Here is a 13,022-nt window from a genome sequence, read left to right as displayed (position 1 = left end):
CCGTAATAGTTTGCAAGCCCTGCCGGTGTAGTAGGATTCAATCTTAGTCCTGTATTGACGCTTTGCCTGTTTGATGGTTCGTCTGAGGGCATAGCGGGATTTCTTATAAGCATCCAGATTAGTGTCCCGCTCCTTGAAAGCGGCAGCTCCAGCCTTTAGCTCGGTGCAGATGTTGCCTGTAATCCATGTCTTCCGGTTGGGATATGTACGAACGGTCACTGTGGGGATGACGTCTTCGATGCACTTATTGATGAAGCCGGTGACTGAGGTGATGTACTCCTCAATGCCATTGGATGAATCCCGGAACATATTCCAGTCTGTGCTAGCAAAACAGTCCTGCAGTGTGTGTGTGTATGCGTGTGTGCTCATGTGTGTTTGTGTCGTACATACGTGTGTGTGTGCTCACGTGCCTCTGTCGCTCTCTCTCTTCATCCTCATTCAAATTTGACTCTCTGCCTTATATTCTGATGGTGACGGTGTGAGCAGGAGGTCAAAGGTCAAAGTTTCTCTACTTTGAGGGTTTTACTTCTTCCCCCAACATTATGGCTCCTAAATAATTCACACTAAAAGACAGGGGGAAGGTACTGAGGCGAGACAAAGAGAGTTGGCTGAATGGACGGGCATGGGTCCACTGTTTTAACGCTTGCACGAGTTTTAAAAAGGTTTGTATATTTTATAAAGACGGTTACAGGGATGTGGATCCATGAATGATTGAAGTTCTCACTCTCGACATGGGCTGTGTCCTCTGTCCACACAGTTTCATGTGTTTTGGTACAATGTTTACGTGACTTTTAGAAACCGACGGCTCTAGATTTCCATTCCATTGTTCATGTAGGCTACACTGAGAATGTTTGCATTCATGTAACTGATAAAACAATGTTTAATGTGTGAAACAAAAATAACCTTAACTGTATGACGATTCAAACATGCTCTAACCCCCAAAATGTTTTTGTATTACCGGCAAACAGTCATTTTAGATGAATGAAATTGAATGTAGACGATCAAAATCCATTCTTACTTCCCATGACCTTCTGTTCATTACATAACAGTGCATAGACATGCATGTCACTGAGTTCACGTTAAAGATTCCTATTTCCTCCATCCATTTTTTTCCTTTGGTTAAAAGGAAAGCTCCTACATTAGTAATAATAGAATTACAGTGCCTTGATCAAGTTCATCACACTCAGAATGTAAAAGTTACAGGGCGGAGCCGGTCGCTGCCGGGCCGACGGGATTAACACTCCCGTGGGATAAAAGTGAACTTCGGGAACGTCTGGCTCCGGCCCAGATCTAGGAAATCCAGCTTTCCCTGGACAAGGCCTTAATCCATGGTTTGTGTTTCCTATAGACACTGGGCAGGTGGCTTAGTTCAGCCGTGGCCATTCAGATGGACTGGCTTTCACTGGGAGACTGGCATAAAGTACTGACTCACACACACTCTCCTACTTAGTATAACTTTACCTGGTAAACTCTCCTACCTAGTATAATCCTACTGGGTACAAACACACTTCTGCCCAGTATAAACCTACCACACATACTGCTGCCTAATATAACTTACCACACACACACAATCCTACCCAGTACATTCCTACCATGTAGGATTATACAGGGCACAAAGACTACTCTTTCAGCCTTACTCTTGCAGGGAAAATACCATATAAATGCTAACTTTTGTTTGAAATGAAAACAATAACAAATGACAGGAAGTCATTATCGGTACTCTGGAACCACGTACAGTTTGTCCCAACACCGCACCTTCACTAATTTGTTCAGCAGTATTTAGTGATGCAATCACCTGCAGGGATGGTAGAGAACTCCATGGTACCGTGCTGACCGGCCTTAACTACAGTACATTCCTCTGTCCCCATGAACCGGTGAGGCTGATTTTGGGGTTGTTGTGGCGCTATTCCCAGTCCTCATTCCCCAAGGACTCCGAGGCTGTGTCGCAAATGGCACCCTAATCCCTACATAGTGCACTACTTTTGATGAGAGCACTATGGGTCCTGGTCAAAAGTAGTGCACTATATAGGAAATAGGATGCCATTTAGGACGCAGACCCTATCTCTGTGCTGGGCTTTGGTCCTGATGTATGACATCATCAGAGGAGAGGGACTCAAAAAAACAGCAACAACCAAACCTGGTCTGAATCATCAATCCACCAGTGAGACAGAGTTCACTTTTATACAGGAGATTAGTGTGTGTGTGGTTTTGTGTGTGTGTGTGTGTGTGTGTGTGTGTGTGTGTGTGTGTGTGTGTGTGTGTGTGTGTGTGTGTGTGTGTGTGTGTGTGTGTGTGTGTGTGTGTGTGTGTGTGTGTGTGTGTGTGTGTGTGCGGCTGCGTGTTTGCGCGGTTGTGTGTGTGTGTATGCCCTCCAGACGGAGCTCTCTTGGACAAGCAATATGAACTCAGAATATAGTCCTTTACCTTCTATCAGATCATTTAGATGCACATGACGGAGCTGGCCTGGCAGCAATATAACCAATACAATAGTCCCAAAGGTACACACTGCAACCCCCCCTCATCTAGCACTCCAGTCTGGCTCAATCAAACGCTTGAGCGAAAAAACAAACTATTTGAAGTCCAAACTTTTGAAACAGCACCAGAGGAAGGTCAGTGAGTGAGATGATTTGTTCTATTGGATGAGGATGGTGCTCGATATCGTAAGTAAACAATGGGTCGACCTATGATGCAATCACCCTGCAGTTAGTGTGTTAGAGCCATAATGGACTTTCTATTTACGGTGATGCTGTAATGACCCTCTAATTACCAACTTAATGGAGTGGAGATGGAGAGATGGGGCTGAAAGAGAGAGAGAGGGGGGAGAGAGAGAGAAAGAGAGAGGGTGGAGGTGGTAGAGGAGGAGGAGAGAGAGAGGGGGGAGGAGGAGAGAGAGAGAGAGACGGAGGAGGAGGAGGAGAGAGAAAGGGGGAGAGGAGGAGGAGAGAGAGAGAGAGGGGGAGGAGGAGGAGGAGGAGGAGAGAGAAAGGGGGGAGAGGAGGAGGAGGAGAGAGAGAGAGAGAGGGGGGGGGCTGATTGCCCCACTGTCTGAGTCACATTAGTGGGGTCTAGGGACTTTGTGAAGGACACAGGTAGGGCTGAGTGCCTCACCTGACCATTCATTAACAAGTCTCTCTGACAATGTGGACACACTCATAGGATAAACACATATCCAATTATTTTAGGAATTAGTCAAATAAACACAGCTAATTCGAGAAAATGGATTAGGTGATTGAGTAGTGTTTGATATGGAGATAAGGTTTACTCTTTGCAGAAGAGGTGTGTGTGTGTGTGTGTGTGTGTCTGTGTGTGTGCTTGCCTGTGTGTGTGTGTGTGTGTGTGTGTGTGTGTGTGTGTGTGTGTGTGTGTGTGTGTGTGTGTGTGTGTGTGTGTGTGTGTGTGTGTGTGTGTGTGTGTGTGTGTGTGTGTGCTAGCGTGTGTGTGTCTGTGTGTCTGTGTGTCTGTGTGTCTGTGTGTCTGTGTGTCTGTGTGTGTGTGTGTCTGTCTGTCTGTCTGTCTGTCTGTCTGTCTGTCTGTCTGTCTGTCTGTCTGTCTGTCTGTCTGTCTGTCTGTCTGTCTGTGTACGTGTGTGTGTGTGTGTGTACGTGTGTGCATGCGTGCGTGTGTGTGTGTAATAACAGGATGCTATCAGAATGTGGTTGTGATTAAGTGTGTGTTGATATGATATGCCTCTGGAAGAGAAGACCAATACAATCAGCAGATCAAGATTAAAAATCACCACAACCCAGTCCTTTTCCAACTGTCCCATCACCAGTACATCACCACAACCCAGTCCTTCCAACTGTCCCATCACCAGTACATCACCACAACCCAGTCCTTTTCCTACTGTCCCAACACCAGTACATCACCACAACCCAGTCCTTTTCCTACTGTCCCAACACCAGTACATCACCACAACCCAGTCCTTTTCCTACTGTCCCAACACCAGTACATCACCACAACCCAGTCCTTTTCCAACTGTCCCATCACCAGTACATCACCACAACCCAGTCCTTTTCCAACTGTCCCATCACCAGTACATCACCACAACCCAGTCCTTTTTCCTACTGTCCCATCACCAGTACATCACCACAACCCAGTCCTTTTCCAACTGTCCCATCACCAGTACATTGGTAGTATGACACCAGTACATCACCACAACCCAGTCCTTTTCCAACTGTCCCATCACCAGTACATCACCACAACCCAGTCCTTTTCCAACTGTCCCATCACCAGTACATCACCACAACCCAGTCCTTTTTCCTACTGTCCCATCACCAGTACATCACCGCAAGCCAGTCCTTTTCCTACTGTCCCAACACCAGTACATCACCACAACCCAGTCCTTTTCCAACTGTCCCATCACCAGTACATCACCACAACCCAGTCATTTTCCAACTGTCCCATCACCAGTACATCATCACAACCCAGTCCTTTTTCTACTGTCTCATCACCAGTACATTGGTAGTATGACACCAGTACATCACCGCAAGCCAGTCCTTTTCCAACTCTCCCATCACCAGTACATTGGTAGTATGACACCAGTACATCACCACAAGCCAGTCCTTTTCCAACTGTCCGTCCCATCACCAGTACATTGGTAGTATGACACCAGTACATCATCACAAGCCAGTCCTTTTCCAACTGAGACATCACCAGTACATTGGTAGTATGTGACCAGTACATTTTTAGTATGTGAGGTAATATACTGTGGAACAAGGACAAAGATGGCTAGTTCACAGTCAGATTAGCCCTACTGTAATACAGTACACATTTACAACTTTAACCCTCCTGTAAAGTACAGTACACATTTACAACTTTAACCCTCCTTTAAAGTACAGTACACATTTACAACTTTAACCCTCCTGTAAAGTACAGTACACATTTACAACTTTAACCCTCCTGTAAAGTACAGTACACATTTACAACTTTAACCCTCCTGTAAAGTACAGTACACATTTACAACTTTACCCTCCTGTAAAGTACAGTACACATTTACAACTTTAACCCTCCTGTAAAGTACAGTACACATTTACAACTTTAACCCTCCTGTAAAGTACAGTACACATTTACAACTTTAACCCTCCTGTAAAGTACAGTACATATTTACAACTTTAACCCTCCACTTCTCCCTCTTCCTCCTGTCCCCCCTCTTCTTTTCCACTGAGCACTCACTCACTCACCTTGTATAAAAGTAAAGCATCGCCACATAAATATTGAACAGGTGTTGGAGTACTGAGTGTTTCATTCAGCTGTTTTGTCTTCACTCTCCCTCCCTTTACTCTGAGTAACTTCATTGAGATGGATGGCCATACTACACGTTGCCCTTGGACAGGATTGTATATCAGTCTTTAAAGTTGGAAGCACCACTGTCATCACTCAGAGTTTCACTGTGTCGTTCTCCTGCGTTTAAATGTTAGTTTAGCATTTGTCCTCCTTGAAACTCGTGTCAGCACTTCCTTGACAAGCATGCACACACGCACACACACACGCGCATACACGCACACGGTCAAAAGCAGAGAGGAGTGCAATAAAGCTTTTTACTGCAGAGCTATTAGAAACCTAACCTGTTGTTGTTTACATAATGGCTGAGGTACTGCAGGTACAACAACCTTCCTTTGGCCTATGCACCATCTCCTGCCGTTATGCCCTTGAGCAAAGCACTTAACCCCGCCCCACAATTGCTCTGCATCCAAGGGCGCTGCATTGCTGCTGACCCTGTGCCTCTCAACGTGTGTGTGAATCCTGGGGTATTGGGAAAGGCAGAAGATGAACTGCCGTTCTAACCTGTGGACAATAAAGTAATATTCTATTCTGTTCTATTCTATGTCAAGGTTGACACTCACCTGACTGAGAGTACACCACACTGCCAGGGAACGAGAAAGGAGATGCCTAGTCAGTTGCACAACTGAATGCATTCAACCGAAATGTGTCTTCCGCATTTAACCCTTCTGAATCAGAGAGGTGTTGCCTAGTTTATCATGGCTGAGTGAACGGAACAAATGTTTAATGTATGTTGTGGCACAGATTTCCACCTGTGCTTTGATCTATGCTCTCAATTGTACAGACTAGTTACAATTTACAAAACAGCTGACACTTTGGCTCTTGCATGTGTTAACATGTTGGCACAATGACTCCAATAACCCCACTGAAAGACTCTAAAAAGGAGAGCAAAAACAGATTAATCCTTCACTTGAAAGTTGAGTAATCCACGACTCAGCATCCGCTTGTTAGCGGATTTGTCTGATCAAACTTTCTCTTAACATGGGAAGACATAATGCTCCCAGCACAGGAGGCTGCTGAGGGGAGAACGGCTCATAATAAAGGCAGGAACGGAACAAATGGAATGGAATCAAACACCTGGAAAACATGTGTTTGATGTATTTGATACCCTTCCATGGATTCCGCTCCAGTCATTACCACGAGCCCATCCTCCCCAATTATGGTGCTACCAACCTCCTGTGTCTCCCAGACAATTATGTGAATAGTGGAGAGAGGGTGCTATCCCCCTCGCACAATAACAATGACCATGTTAAATCACTTGAAGGGTTCTTCTTGTTCTAGGGGATTTCTCAGCTAATCACATATTCCATGTCATTTTATTAGGCGCTAACGTATGATTTGAGATCAAATTCAGTTAATGACTTTAAAAGGCTTAAAATGGAGAACGGCGAGGCTGACCTCTAATATGGGTTTGCTTTCCAGCAGCTTACCGATAAGTGGATTTCATTTAAGTGAATGTGAATTTGTATCTGTTTTTTTAAGGTAACTGAGGCCAGACTAGCTGTCTCACTCTTATCATTATCTGGGGCAAAGAGAGAGGGGGGGTTTGATGTGATCTTGGGCAGCTGTCATGTTGGGTTGGATCGTAAAAAAAGACAGAAACAGCAGAGGTTCAGAGGGAAGACTTCATTTGATTATTTACAGCAAAGGTTCAGAGAAGACTTCATTTGATTATTTACAGCAAAGGTTCAGAGAAGACGTCATTTGACTATTTACAGCAAAGGTTCAGAGAAGACTTAATTTGACTATTTACAGCAGAGGTTCAGAGAGAAGACTTCATTTGATTATTTACAGCAAAGGTTCAGAGAACACTTCATTTGACTATTTACAGCAAAGGTTCAGAGAAGACTTCATTTGACTATTTACAGCAGAGGTTCAGAGAGAAGACTTCATTTGATTATTTACAGCAAAGGTTCAGAGAAGACTTCATTTGACTATTTACAGCAAAGGTTCAGAGAAGACTTCATTTGACTATTTACAGCAGAGGTTCAGAGAGAAGACTTAATTTGACTATTTACAGTAGAGGTTCAGAGAAGACTTCATTTGATTATTTACAGCAAAGGTTCAGAGAAGACTTCATTTGACTATTTACAGCAAAGGTTCAGAGAGAAGACTTCATTTGATTATTTACAGCAGAGGTTCAGAGAGAAGACTTAATTTGACTGTTTACAGCAGAGGTTCAGAGAGAAGACTTCATTTGACTGTTTACAGCAGAGGTTCAGAGAGAAGACTTAATTTGACTGTTTAGAGCAGAGGTTCAGAGAGAAGACTTCATTTGACTGTTTACAGCAGAGGTTCAGAGAGAAGACTTCATTTGACTGTTTACAGCAGAGGTTCAGAGAGAAGACTTCATTTGACTGTTTACAGCAGAGGTTCAGAGAGAAGACTTCATTTGACTATTTACAGCAAAGGTTCAGAGAGAAGACTTCATTTGATTATTTACAGCAGAGGTTCAGAGAGAAGACTTAATTTGACTGTTTACAGCAGAGGTTCAGAGAGAAGACTTCATTTGACTGTTTACAGCAGAGGTTCAGAGAGAAGACTTCATTTGACTATTTACAGCAGAGGTTCAGAGAGAAGACTTCATTTGATTATTTACAGCAGAGGTTCAGAGAGAAGACTTCATTTGATTATTTACAGCAGAGGTTCAGAGAGAAGACTTCATTTGACTATTTACAGCAGAGGTTCAGAGAGAAGACTTCATTTGACTATTTATATTTCAGACGGATATGTGTCTGGATGGGACAGAAGCCTCATTGTCAGGGAGAGAGACGTAGGCAGTAGTAGTTAATTACATTTTTCTACTTAAGAAATGAAGAACCTTTCTATGAAAGGGCTCTTTCAATCAGACCTTTGTCTCTATTCTCACCCGAATCTAAGACATCCTCTTACGACAAAGATCATGGCTCCAGATACAACACACACACGCACGCACGCACGCACGCACGCACGCACGCACACACACACACTACTCAAGTCTCTTATACTTCACCAACTCTACTAATAACCCAACTCCTTTCACCTCTGGATCACTCTGTCATTCCTAGAAACCTTTGGTATTTGGTATTTTATTAGGATCCCCATTAGCTGTTGCAAAAGCAGCAGCTAATCTTCCAGGGGTCAGTGGATATGACTAGCTTGTATAGTAACACACCGGGCACACCAATCACACCTCTTATCATCATCTGGCAAAGTAGGCCAATTTATCTGGCAAAGTCCCTGCATAGTGCTCTTGAGAGGTGGAGGGATACAGTCTGAGCTCCTAATAGACTGGACAAAGCACTGCTTTTGTGTTCCTCCTCACATTGTCACAGCAGCACACTTTGACTGATGCAGGGACTGAGGCCAACGGAACTTTTTTCTCTCACTGAGATGATTAGATCAGACCATCCACAGGCAGACCTCCAGTCTAAGACAGATTGGTTTTGTCCCTTTACTTATCTGGTCAGGGTGTGAGGTTCAGTGTTGAGGAGATCTGAGGGCTCACACAGCCTAATAGAAATGGCACCCTAAAAGTATAGACTCAGGGGTGTCAAACTCATCCCATGGAGGGCCGAGTGTCTGCTGGTCCCGTTCAATTTGTGTCCAATTAAAACCTAGACAACCAGGTGAGGGGAGTTCCTAACCAATCAGTGACCTTCATTGACCAATGAAGTACAAGGAAAGAGTGAAAACCCGCAGACACTCAGCCCCCCGTGGAATGAGTTTCATACCCTAAAGGTGTAAAGGGACTCAAATCTTTCTGTTTGTTTCCTTCTGACAAAAGACAGAATATGATGTCTTGATGTCGTCATGAAAACTTTTCTGAGAGTAAAGGGATATATTTCTTCACTCGGTGTCACGTCCTGACCAGTGAAAGAGGTCATTTGCCATAGTAGTATGGTCAGGGTGTGGCAGGGGGGGTTTGTTTTGTATGTATTTTGGGTTTTCTGTTTCTATGTCGGTTTGTTCTAGTTGTCTATTTCTATGTTTTGGTTTTCATGTTCGGCCGGGTATGGTTTCCAATCAGAGGCAGGTGTCTTTCGTTGTCTCTGATTGGAAGCCATACTTAAGCGGCCTGTTTTCCTTTGGGGTTGTGGGTAGTTGTTTTCCGTTCTAGTCGAAGTACCTGACGGGACTGTGTTGGTCTTTTTTTTTATTTTGTCAAGTGTCATCATTAAAAGATTGAAAATGAGCACTATCCACGCTGCGTCTTGGTCTCCATTCCACGACACCTGTGACACTCGGTTTGATTAGCTTTAATCTAGAGCACAAAACGGTTGCTTGGTAAAACACAACATGCATTTTCTACAGTATATACAGTATGAGAAGCCATGCCAGGCTTTATAGCCTACACATAACAACACAACTTTATAGCCTACACATAACAACACAACTTTATAGCCTACACATAACAAAACAACTTTATAGCCTACACATATCAACACAACTTTATAGCCTACACATAACAAAACAACTTTATAGCCTACACATAACAACACAACTTTATAGCCTACACATAACAACACAACTTTATAGCCTACACATATCAACACAACTTTATAGCCTACACATAACAAAACAACTTTATAGCCTACACATAACAACACAACTTTATAGCCTACACATAACAACACAACTTTATAGCCTACACATAACAACACAACTTTATAGCCTACACATAACAAAACAACTTTATAGCCTACACATAACAACACAACTTTATAGCCTACACATAACAACACAACGTTATAGCCTACACATAACAACACAACTTTATAGCCTACACATAACAACACAACTTTATAGCCTACACATAACAACACAACTGTATAGCCTACACATATCAACACAACTTTATAGCCTACACATAACAACACAACTGTATAGCCTACACATAACAACACAACTGTATAGCCTACACATAACAACACAACTGTATAGCCTACACATAACAACACAACTGTATAGCCTACACATAACAACACAACTGTATAGCCTACACATAACTCAATCCTCTTCCAATTCCTCTTTCTTTGACTATTTTCAACTGTCCCAGACAGTGAGAGCAGGATCAAACATAGCTTATTTTCTCAATTCATGTGAATAATGCTGTCAAGACAAAAATGTCCCCTCTGAAACAAGCAGGAATTTTATAATAAAGACAGTCTTTGTTGGGCCTTTAGAATAAGAGAGTCACTCTATGGAGTGCATACATTGCACCAGCAGTCCTATAGCGAAGAATACCTTAACAATCCCCTCTCCCCAGTCAGTGAAAGGCAGACCAAGTTCAGCTACGGTGCCCCTCTGACAAATACCCAACTGTGTGAATATAAATACCCACCCAGTCACCATCACATTAAATAAGACATGGACTAGACCTGTCATCTCTACTCACCCTGACACACTCTGTTAAAGAGGCAATCTATGACTGCTACATCCATTTTTTGACTTTTAAATTATTTATATATTAGCCATGATTCTTCAGGAATATAACTTATAAACGTCTCATGAGCTTTGTTCAACTGTCTAACCCCCCAGAACCAAAAATATAAGCATGTTTTACTCCTTTGTTTGTAAACAATTTAATTGTAAACAAGCACTGTATTTTTTTTTTACTATAACTTTGATATTATGGAGTCAGTCCTTGCATTCATAGCTCTGTCTATGAATTTCAGAGTGGTTACATTTCTCCAGCTCCATCCCTATGCTTTTTTCCCAAAAATAGTGGCAGGGTGAGCGCTTTGTTATTGTTTGAATTGGAGATTGCCCCTTTGAAGGGACAATCAGATTCTCTAGCCCATCGCTCATCTTACCAAGCAAAGGGGTGGGGTAAGGCTGTTGAAATTGAAGAGCTTGGTTATCACATCTCCTCCAATAAATGATTTAATTGTGTTCTTCTTCAGAGAAAGAAAAGAGTGACCCTGTCAAAGGGGAGTGCATTGATCCTATTTCTATGGTAGCAGACTTAAGCCATAGGCTGGAAATTCAGTCAGTCATATTACACTGTGATGCATTGGCCTACTTTGCCAGCTTACCTGACAAAAGTTAATTAATCTCAAATCAAATCAAATGTTATTGGTCACATACATGTGTTTAGCAGATGTTATTGCGGGTATAGCAAAATGCTTGTATTTATAGCTCCAACAGTGCAGTAATATCTAACAAGTAATATCTAACCATTTCACAACAATACACACAATACGCACAAATCTAAAGTAAAGGAATGGAATTAAAAATATATAAATATTTAGACGAGCAATGTCAGCGGCATAGACTAAGATACAGTAGAATAGAATACAATACAGTATATACATACGAGATGAGTAATGCAAAATATGTAAACATTAAGTGACTAGTGTTCCATTATTAAAGTGGCCAGTGAGTTCAAGTCTATGTATATAGGGCAGCAGCCTCTAATGTGCTAGTGATGGCTATTTAAGTCTGATGGCCTTCAGATAGAAGCTATTTTTCAGTCTCTCGGCCCCAGCTTTGATGTACCTGTACTGACCTCGCCTTCTGGATGAAAGCGGGGTGAACAGGCAGTGGCTCGGGTGGTTGTTGTCCTTCATTATCTTTTTGGCCTTACTGTGACATCGGGTGCTGTAGGTGTCCTGAAGGGCAGGTAGTTTGCCCCCGGTGATGCGTTGGACAGACCGCACCACCCTCTGGAGAGCCCTGCGGTTGCGTGCAGTGCAGTTGACGTACCAGGCAGTGATACAGCCAGACAGGATGCTCTCAATTGTGCATCTGTCAAAGTTTGTGAGGGTTTTAGGTGTCAAGCCAAATTTCTTCAGCCTCCTGAGGTTGCGCTTTCTTCACCACACTGTCTGTGTGGGTGGACGATTTCAGTTTGTCAGTGATGTGTACGCCGAGGAACTTGAAGCTTTCCACCATCTCCACTGCGGCCCCGTCTATGTGGATACGGGGGTGTTCCCTCTGCTGTTTCCTGAAGTCCACGATCAGCTCCTTTGTTTTGCTGACGTCGGGTGAGAGGTTATTTTCCTGGCACCACACTTCCAGGGCACTCATCTTCTCCCTGTAGGCTGTCTCATCAACTGCAAAGTTGCCTAGGAACTAAAAGCACGGCTGCCCTATCTGTCAGCTTCATGTTACTCCATCTTACTCCACTACTCCATTAATTACTCCATTACTCCACAAAACAAAGATAAACCCATTTTCCTCAGATCTTAGTGTTTATAGCAAACAGTCATTTTTAGTCTTGCAATAAACCAAAACCATTATTAGATACTCTACTGCCATCTACTGAGTACGGTTCCCATTCTCACAGCCCGTCAAACAATATATTTCGCATGTAATTTAATAGCTTTTGAAATACTGCCCTCTTCTGGAAAAAAGGTTTGGCCTAACTCGCAAATATTGGGGGAAAACTCAGAAGATAGGAAACCTTCTCTCCAAACATTCAGAGCAACTGCCAAATAAGAAATAAGCTAACAGACTAAAAAAGGAAATGTCTCCCAGGGAAAACACCAGACTAGGCCCTGATCTAGTGCTCTATCTGAGTCAATAGATGGATCAACATAAGAGTGAAATACATTGGATTCAAGGTTAAGATTTTGTAACAGGAAAGAGAATTCAGTCATTACATTTCTACAATACCATTATAGACCTACATTAAACAAAAATAGATGTTTAAATGCACAATCTGAACGATTTTCTATTGATAATGACATTGATGAAAAATACATGGCTAATGATCTTAGTACAAGTAAGCTAAGTAGGCCTACACCTACACTATCATA

The sequence above is a fragment of the Salmo salar genome, chromosome ssa16, assembly GCF_905237065.1.
Source record: "Salmo salar chromosome ssa16, Ssal_v3.1, whole genome shotgun sequence".
NCBI classification, from domain to species: Eukaryota; Metazoa; Chordata; class Actinopteri; order Salmoniformes; family Salmonidae; genus Salmo; species Salmo salar.
This window is presented reverse-complemented; position numbering follows the sequence as displayed.